The sequence below is a fragment of the Papaver somniferum genome, chromosome 7 (genome assembly GCF_003573695.1).
Source record: "Papaver somniferum cultivar HN1 chromosome 7, ASM357369v1, whole genome shotgun sequence".
In the NCBI taxonomy this organism is placed as follows: Eukaryota; Viridiplantae; Streptophyta; class Magnoliopsida; order Ranunculales; family Papaveraceae; genus Papaver; species Papaver somniferum.
In genome coordinates this window covers 14,483,637-14,492,795 of record NC_039364.1, presented here as the reverse complement: position 1 = coordinate 14,492,795, position 9,159 = coordinate 14,483,637, and the positions used below count along the sequence as shown (strand labels likewise).

Sequence of the window (9,159 nt, the reverse complement as noted above, 5' to 3'; positions counted from 1 at the left end):
TCCTCGTTAACAAAATTCTGGTGTCTATGTTATTTCTTTTCCGCATTATATTTTGTTATATAATTGAAATATCACAAGTTGTGCATTGTATCGATCAATTGGGAAATCCAACCTTTGGTTGTTGATAGAGATTGATTGATCCTTGAACATTGGTCTTTGGTACCGTTCAAGTTTACTCCTCTTATATTGATCAATCGGGCTCGCAGATTTCTATTTGCTGATTGCAGATTGAGTTAAGAGTTAGAGATATTAAACTCTTTGATATACTTTATTCTAGATTTGAGTTTGACTGTCTAGTTGATTCTATAGAAAGTATATTGGAGTAAGTCCTCTCAGATTGCCAAACGAATTGTTGGGTGTGGTTGTTAGACCCCTGCATTTTCAAATTAGGTAACCTGAAAAGAATTTTTAAACTCATATATAGATGAAAATAACATGTATTCTTAAGTCCATCATTAGTTCTCAGCATAATCCTTGCTTGATTTAATTTTTAGTTGCTGATGTTATAACTCACCATTAGTTCACTACATCACTTGGGATTTCAAAAGTTTTGCTGAGATTTCTCGAGCAAATTAAGACCTTTCAATGTACATTCTATTTCCTTCAACTTCCTTTTAAGCCCGTTAAAAGTATTCATATTCTACAACTTCATAAAGAACTTTACATTTTGAAGTTTCTTTGCAAACATGAAATTGGGACTAGCAGAGAAGTCTGACATGCTCTATCATTGTCGCATTAGTCATAAACTTCTTGTTATACATCGGAGATTTTTTTTTTTTTTGAAGTTACAGCTGATTCTTATAACACTATGTGAGTCAAAATAAAATAAAATTGTGTTTAGATTCGAGACAAAATAAAGCAGTCAGAGTAGCCCGACTACAATAATCATTAATTTGCGAACAAACTAATGGTTTATCAAACCTGTGAAGTAAAAGTGTTCGTACCCAAAATTACTTTTAGGCACTAAACACGATGATTTGATGATTATTATGTGAATTAGGGCTAGGAATTGAAGAATAAATAGAGAAAACAAAGATTTAATATGGTTCGGCAAGTGATGCCTACATCCACGGAGGAATCCCATAGGGAGAGATATTATTGAAATGAGGTTTACAATAATTGTATGGTTAGCTAACCTAGGATTCCATATCCTCTTAGGGTTTAGGATACATGTATTTACAATGTTTATATAATCCTAATTCTGATATAAACTTCATGTGCAAGCAACTTGGGCAACAAGGCATTTGGAAACTTCTGGAACCTTCCTTCACGGACTAGACGTAACGGGCTTTATTAGCGGGCCGCCATCAATTTATTGATGGTACAAACAAAAATATTTTCTCTTTTGTTAGGCTAGGTATAAAATTCAACTAGGGGAATTTCCCACATACAATAAAAAGGTAATTTAGTATTTTATCTAATATTAGGATATTCCATAAAGAGTTATCTGGGGATTAAAATAAATAACATTAGGATATCCTTTAAAGAGTTATCTGGATCAAAATAACCGGGGCAATACAACGAGTATGGGAATCCCATCCATGTGTCTTTATAAAATCCATTGTCAGTGTTAGAGAGTAAAATTCTTTCAACTCGAGAAAGAATCACTAAAATTCCTCCAAGAACCAAACAGAAATTCCCGAGAAACCCGTCTCTCTCACGCATTTAACCAAAATTCTAGTTCTTCGTTATCTCAATGGATTCATCATCATCAATATCAGATACCACCCTAGTTAGATCACCACAGATTGGCCTACCTAAATCATCTCCACTGGTAGTGCCTGAAACGATTTTTGCAAAATCTGAGTTCGCCATCGTTATATACACTCGAAAACCTAAAGATTTGTATAAGTATTTAATTTACTAGAAAGAGTTTTTCAAGGTTTTAAATCATGGTTATGGTCGAAGGAGATGATTAGTAAATCCTACAGTTAGGGATGAGTTTCAAATTGAGATCTATCAGCGTCAAGATATTGAAAGAATACTTGAAGACAAGGCTGGGTGTATATAAAAATGTGAATTTGCTGCTAGGTGGTTAGGATTTTTGATGTCTAAGAAAAATTCATCTTCACCCTAGATGCCGATATTTTGTAAGTGATTTTAACTCTTAATTTCGATTTTCAATTTTTGTTTTGGATACATTCTTTTTTTGTTGTTGGTGTTATTGTTAGTTTTACTTTAGGTTTTCTTTCATTGATGAATTTTATTTATTTTCATCCTTGTGGAGAATATCTTGTTTGTGATTTCTTGAATTATGGGTTTTGTTTGATATCCCTCATGCTGAAATTGTGGAATGTTGGAGATTGGTATTGTCATACATGATTTTGGTTTTTTTTTTTGTAATCTAGGGAATAATGAATTTTAGGCTAGGGAATTTCGATTCAAACTTTTTCTTATATCTTTGTGAATGTATGTGTTTATTTGATATTCATGATGCTGAAATTTGGGATCGTATGAGATGATATTGTCATTGATGATTTTGGTTTGTTTTGTGTAATTAATCTGGGGTATGGAATTATGGATTTTGGTTCAAAACTTTTTCGTATATCTTTGTTATTTTTTCTTGAATTATGAGTTTAATTTGTTTGATATCCCTTATGCTGAAATTGTGGATAGTCGGAGATTGGTATTGTCAGACGTGATTTTGGTTTGTTTCGGCAATACGGGGTAGTGAATTTCGATTCAAATTTTTTCTTATACCTTTGTTAACGTTTCTTAAAATATGTTTTTATTTGATATTCATGATGCTGAAATTTGAGATAACATGAGATTGATATTATCATTGATGATTTTGTTTTCTTTTGAGTAATCTGGCATAGGGAATTATGAATTTTGGAACATTTTTGTATATCTTTTTTAATGTTTCCTGAAACATGTGTTTCGTTTGGTAGTAAGAGATTGACATTGTCATAGATGATTCTGGTTTTTCTTGGGTAATCTGGGGTAGGGAGTTATGAATTTTGGTTCAAAACGTTTTCTTATATATTTGTTAATGTTTCTTGAATTATGAGTTGTTTTATATATATATATATATATGTGTGTGTGTGTGTGTGTTCTAGATGCTGAAATTGTGGATAATAAGTGGTTGGCATTGTCATCGATGATTTTTCTTTGTTTTGGGTAACCTGGGGTAGGGAATTATGAATTTGGTTCAAAACTTTTATTATGTCTTGTTAATGTTTCTTGTATTATGTGTTTTGTTTGATATTCTTGATACCGAAATTTTGGATCGTAGGAGATTGACATTGTCGTAGATGATTTTGGTTTGTTTTGGATAATCTGGGGTACGGAATTATGGATTTTGGTTCAAAACGTTTTATTCATATCTTCTTCAATGTTTCTTGAATTATATGTTTTGTTTGATAATCCTGATGCTGAATTGTGGATAGCGGGGGATTATCATTGTCATAGATGATTTTGTTTTGTTTTGTTTTGTTTTGTTTGTTTTGGATGTACGTAATTATGAATTTTGGTTCAAAAACTTTTCTTACTCTTGTGTTCTATATGTTTTGTTATATTTTTAAGAAAATAATGAACTATAGATGTTTTTGAAGAGTATGTAAGTCTTACAAAATAAAATTTGTAAGAAACATAACAAATCTGGGTCTCGATAAACCAGAGTATGAATAAACGCAATCTATTAATGTGGATGCTTCATTTCGTCATAAGTTAACGTTTTGGTTAAACAGTTATCTAGGGACCCAACAAGGACAAATATAATCACATCGTACAACACCAGAGGAATTTGGCTTATTCCTCCACCACATATATTGTTTATCCAACGTATAACCCATACAAATTCGGGAATGACTTCTCACTATATGATGTTGCGTCTCAAATTGTGAAGCCTTTGAATCAAAATGTATGTTATGTGAAGGTCGTGATTACTCCAAAAGGTTGTGTTTATCTTTCAATAGGGAACTCATAGGTCCAACTATGTACATCAGGTTTATGGGTGAGAATCAACCTTTGAGCCGCTATGGTGATGTTTGGGCTGGTTTTTGCAGCAAGGTGATTATTTATTTCTCCCTCTTAGTTATGCTATATCAACATATATTTCTAAGTGTTGTGTTTGTTTTTTTTCCCAGGTGATTTATGATCATCTTGGGTTGGGTGTAAAAATAAGCCTACCTTGTGTTTGGTATATTCGTCAAAGAGTCAATCTAGTGGGAAGATATAAGAATGAGTTGAATGGGTTGAATGGCATGAGAGGATATACTTATTCTTCCAAGATGTGAAGTTTCCGTATCAAATTCAATGACGTGTAAAAATGCTAGGAAACTTACCAACTAGGTGAAGGAGAACTTAGGACATGTAAACTTGGTGATGCAATGTTAGCTTGGGTTAAAGCCTGGTAAACACTAAATCCTCATGGAAAAGTTACAGATAACTGACTTGTTGAAAGTGCATTTTATAAATTATCGATAATGATGATAAGAGGGACCACATCGTTAGAGAGTTGTTTGCTTTTGGATTTTTGGAGGTCTATTTTATTTGACAACAAAGGGTTTATGCTAATTCCCTATATTTTACAGACTGCTATAAAGATTGTTTCAAGCTACTTTTTTTTTCCAAACTGAATTATGTTATTCGTTGTTAGTTTGAGCTTGTTTTTCCTTCCAACCTGAAATTTTTGTTGTTCTTTTTATGTTTTCCAAAACTTTACCTGTTTCTGTGGTAAATTTTTTTAAAGAGTGAATTAAGTATAATAATGTATAAATGTTATGTCTTGAAGAGTATTCCTACAAATATTTTCAACCGATATCTGCTATCGTAAAAGATAATCATTTCTTTAATAACATTTCTAAGCTCGTGTATTTATTTTTTACAGAGATAATAATTTCCCTAATAATTTTATGTACACGATAATCATGTACCATTTATGCACTTTTAGAATATTGAAAGAAGCATTCTTTTCATATAAGGGTCACATAACCATCAAGATAGGGGAAGATTTCTCTATGTGTACACCAGAATGCATCTTTCGACATCATTCAAGTGCACCTCTCAAGCTTAGGGTAAGGTGGCCTCACAAAAATAGATTAGGCAAACCTTTGGAGATATCAGTCATAAAATAGTTGAGTGAAAAATAATCCTCCTAAAACTTCAAGAGGAGGTGTCGGTCAGCGATACAAAAAGCAAGCTCCAATAATCGAAAATATTCATGATTTATCTCGACAACAACAAGAGATGAAGATATCTCGTGGAGATTGTTTCAGTTTATACAATGCCTTTAGCTGTTGATACACCTTCTTCTCCTTCTTTTTCTTACATACCCGGGAGGATGATCAATACACGTAATCTCTTGTAAGTCCCCATTTAAGAAAATTGATTTCACATCCAACTGAAATACAAGACATGACTTATGAGATCCTAATGCAATAATTAATATGATGGTTTCATGTCACACTGCTGGACTAAACATCTCGTCACAGTGTAGCTCCTTTTTTTTTGCATACCCTTGGACAACCAACCTTGCTTTGTACTTTGTTTTATAAACCCACTTAACACAAATTTGTTTACGAACATAAGGAAGGTTTTTTAACTCCACAGTATTATTCTTTTCTGTTGCTATGATTTCGTCATCCACAACTACTTAGCACTTCTCGTCTTGTACTGCATCTTTGAAGTTTACTGGATCACTATCGGCGAATAAAGAAAAGTGAAATCGAGAAGAATCATCACCAGAAGCTTGTAACTGTTAATATTCCACCCCAAGAAGGCATGTTATGCATCTAGGTCTTGATGTTTCAAGAGATAGCTAAGAATTATCCGGCTAAGGTGGAACAAGTAAGTTTTCTTTAGAACCTTGTTCTGTTGGAGAATCTGGCATCGCGATGTGTTGCGGTTCTGGTTTGCTTGGAGGTGAAGTATCAAGGAGCATTTATTTTTGGACTTGTACAACCCACAAGATCATCATATTCAAATATAATGAACTCCCCGACATCATTAGTATTCGAATTCCAGAAGCGAATCTGGTTAAGTACTGTATCTCGATTGATGAAAACTTTTTCCTGTTATAGGAATAAAAAACTTCCAATCCTTTGAAACATCACTATAACCAAGATTTTTTTTTACCCCTTTATCATCAAGATTTTTCCGATTATCATTTGGTGCATGTGAATAAGCAATACAACCAGAGACCCACAACTGCGATGCACACAAGGCTTTTCACCACTTCACACCTCCATTGGTGCCGTGTTTATAGCTGATTGTGTAGCTTCTATTCATAATATAAACAATTCATTTTATAACTGTGAAAAAGCGGGGGTCTAACAACACCACCTAATATTTCGCTTAGCAATCTGTATGGACTAACTCCGAAATACTTTCTAGAAAATCAACTAGACAGTCAAACTCAATCTGGGTAAAAGTATTTCAAGGAGTTAATATCTCTTTCTTGTTTTGATTTACTCGAGCTAATAGAAATCAGCGAGTCTTTAATCAAACACAAGGAATAACTTGGATGGTACCAAAGACTAATATCCAAGGATCAATCAATTTAAATCAACAACCAAAGGTTGGATATTCTAATTGATGATCTACAACACACAACCTGTATTATTTCAATTATGAAGATAAAAAATATAATGAGGAAATAGAAATAACACAGACACCAGAATTTTGTTAACGAGGAAACCGCAAATGCAGAAAAACCCGGGGACCTAGTCCAGATTGAACACACACTGTATCAAGCCACTACAGACACTAGCCTAGTCCAAGCTAACTTCGGACTGGACTGTAGTTGAACCCCAATCAGTCTCCCACTGATCCAAGGTACAGTTGTACTTCCTGCGTCTCTGATCCCAGCAGGATACTGCGCACGTGATTCCCTTAGCTGATCTCGCCCACAACTAAGAGTTGCTACGACCCAAAATCGCAGGATTTGACAATAAATAAATCTGTCTCCCATAGACAAGTCTATCAAAGAATCAATCTGTCTCCCACAGATAAACCCTAAAGGTTTTGTTCCGTCTTTTGATAATAATCAAGGTGAACATGAACCAATTGATAATCCGGTCTTATATTCCCGAAGAACAGCCTAGAGTTATCAATCACCTCACAACAATCTTAATTGTATGGTAGCGAAACAAGATGTTACGGAATCACAAACAATGAGACGAAGATGTTTGTGATTACTTTTTATATCTTTCCTGTCGGAGATATCAATCTCAAGCCAATCAATCTGATTGTACTCGTACGATAGAAGATGCAAGATCAGATCACACAACTACGATAAAAGTAGTATCGGTCTGGCTTCACAATCCCAATGAAGTATTTAAGTCGTTAACCTGGTTTTAGAAGAAGAAAACCAAAGGTTAAAGGAGAATCGACTCTAGCACGTAAACTAGTATCACACGTAAGGTGTGGGGATTAGTTTTGCACAATACTAGATGTCTCCTTTATATAGTCTTTCAAATCAGGATTTGCAATCAATGTTAGCTTAGTAACAAAGCATTCAATATTCACCGTTAGATGAAAACCTGATTTAGATTCAAGCTAATATTTCTAAACCGTTAGATCGAAAACTTAGATTTTTATACACACTTGACAACGCACGCTTCTAGGTTTGTTAACCGTACCCAAACGTATGCACTTGTTGTTTCAACAACAGTTAACCAAATGGTTATCCATATGAGCATTTCATATCAACCATGTTATTCTTCACCATAATTAGTTCAAATGAATTCAAATGAACTAGTTAGAGAGTTGCTCAATTGCAAGAAAATATCATGTACTACACAAGACACAATTGAAGCAAAGATGATTTCATTCACTCGAACCGGTTCATGAAATTTTATAGCCACGGTTTGCAAACTGCATTCCTTAGTCTTTTTAAGTTTAAGTTCAGAAATCATCTTCAAATATATAAACTTCTCAAGTACGCAGACTAGGTTCGAGGACTTAAGTTACCGGGCAGAGTTTACAAACTCCAGCAGAAATTCTCGGGTATGAGAACTTCGCCGGTTCGCGGACTGGGTTCACGAACTGAGTTCGCGGACTTATCTTCACGCAAGTAGTTTGTCAACTCCATAAGAAATTCTCGGGTTTGAGAACTTTGGCAGTTCGCGGACTTGGCTCACGCCATTCTTCCCGTTCTCTTGATCAACAAAGTTCGCAAACTTTGGTTCAAGGAATAGGACCTATACATAAATGTGTTTCCATAAAAATACTTATGTCCACCATTGGTTATGTAATCTAAACTCTCATTTCAATCATTGAAACATTCTTAGAGGATGTTATACAGTTGTTACTCCATTTCTCGTCAAAGAAATTTTCAATATGATAGAAACATATTATGACTTTCATCACATGGTAAAGATAAACTTGACCGAAGCGAAAAGCTTACCAACACATATTTCGAGATATATATAGGCGAGGTATACTCGGCTCGAAATACCAAATGTGTATAATCCAAGTCTATATATATAGCAAACGACTTCTTGTCTCAAAGATTAGGAGATAGAGTAGATAGATTTTTGAGTGACTGATAAGTTCAAGTCTTCACATACCTTTTTGTCGAGAAGTTCCACCAGTTCCTTGAGTAGTTCTTCTACTTGTCTGATGAATCACCATGAAGTCCTTGAGCTCAACTACACTTTCTATCCTAGTCCGAGACTTAGTTATAATAGACTAGAAATCAAGACTTATAGTTTTGATCACTAACATTGACAAACATGCTTGAGATAGCAACGCATGCGAGTTCGACCGCGCAATGCTCTAACAAACTGCAGGCCAGAACTTCTTAGGAACTCTCTCTCTATATATATATATAGTACACTCCGCACCATATTCAGAGTCGTACGGTTTTGCACTCCGCTACACCATTCTTTTGTGGGGTAAAAACTGTTGTTAATTGATGTTTAATGCCATCTTTCTTACACAAATCAGCAAATTCATCATACTTATATTCACCGTCATGATCCGACCTTAAGATATTAATAAGACACCCTGCATCTTTCTCAACAGGAACCTTAAACTCTGTGAATACAAAAAAAGTTTCATATTTCGCATTCAAAAAGTAAACCCAAGTTTTACTTTTTGGCATTCAAGAAAAAAAATCATATTTCGCATTCACCGTCATATATTCATCAATAAAGTGGCGTGATCGACCCATATATATCGGTATGATCTAACTTCAACCTCCTCTTAGCTTCC

At 34.3% G+C, this 9,159-nt stretch overlaps 1 long non-coding RNA gene across 1 annotated transcript; it reads left to right on the top strand.

Annotated features, from left to right (window-relative positions):
* Positions 1 to 2,039: 2,039 nt before the first annotated feature.
* On the top strand, positions 2,040 to 4,730 carry LOC113293858. The gene is made up of 3 exons (XR_003332621.1): positions 2,040 to 2,090; positions 3,948 to 4,011; positions 4,089 to 4,730. It is a non-coding gene; the product is annotated as an uncharacterized LOC113293858 (long non-coding RNA).
* Positions 4,731 to 9,159: the final 4,429 nt, after the last annotated feature.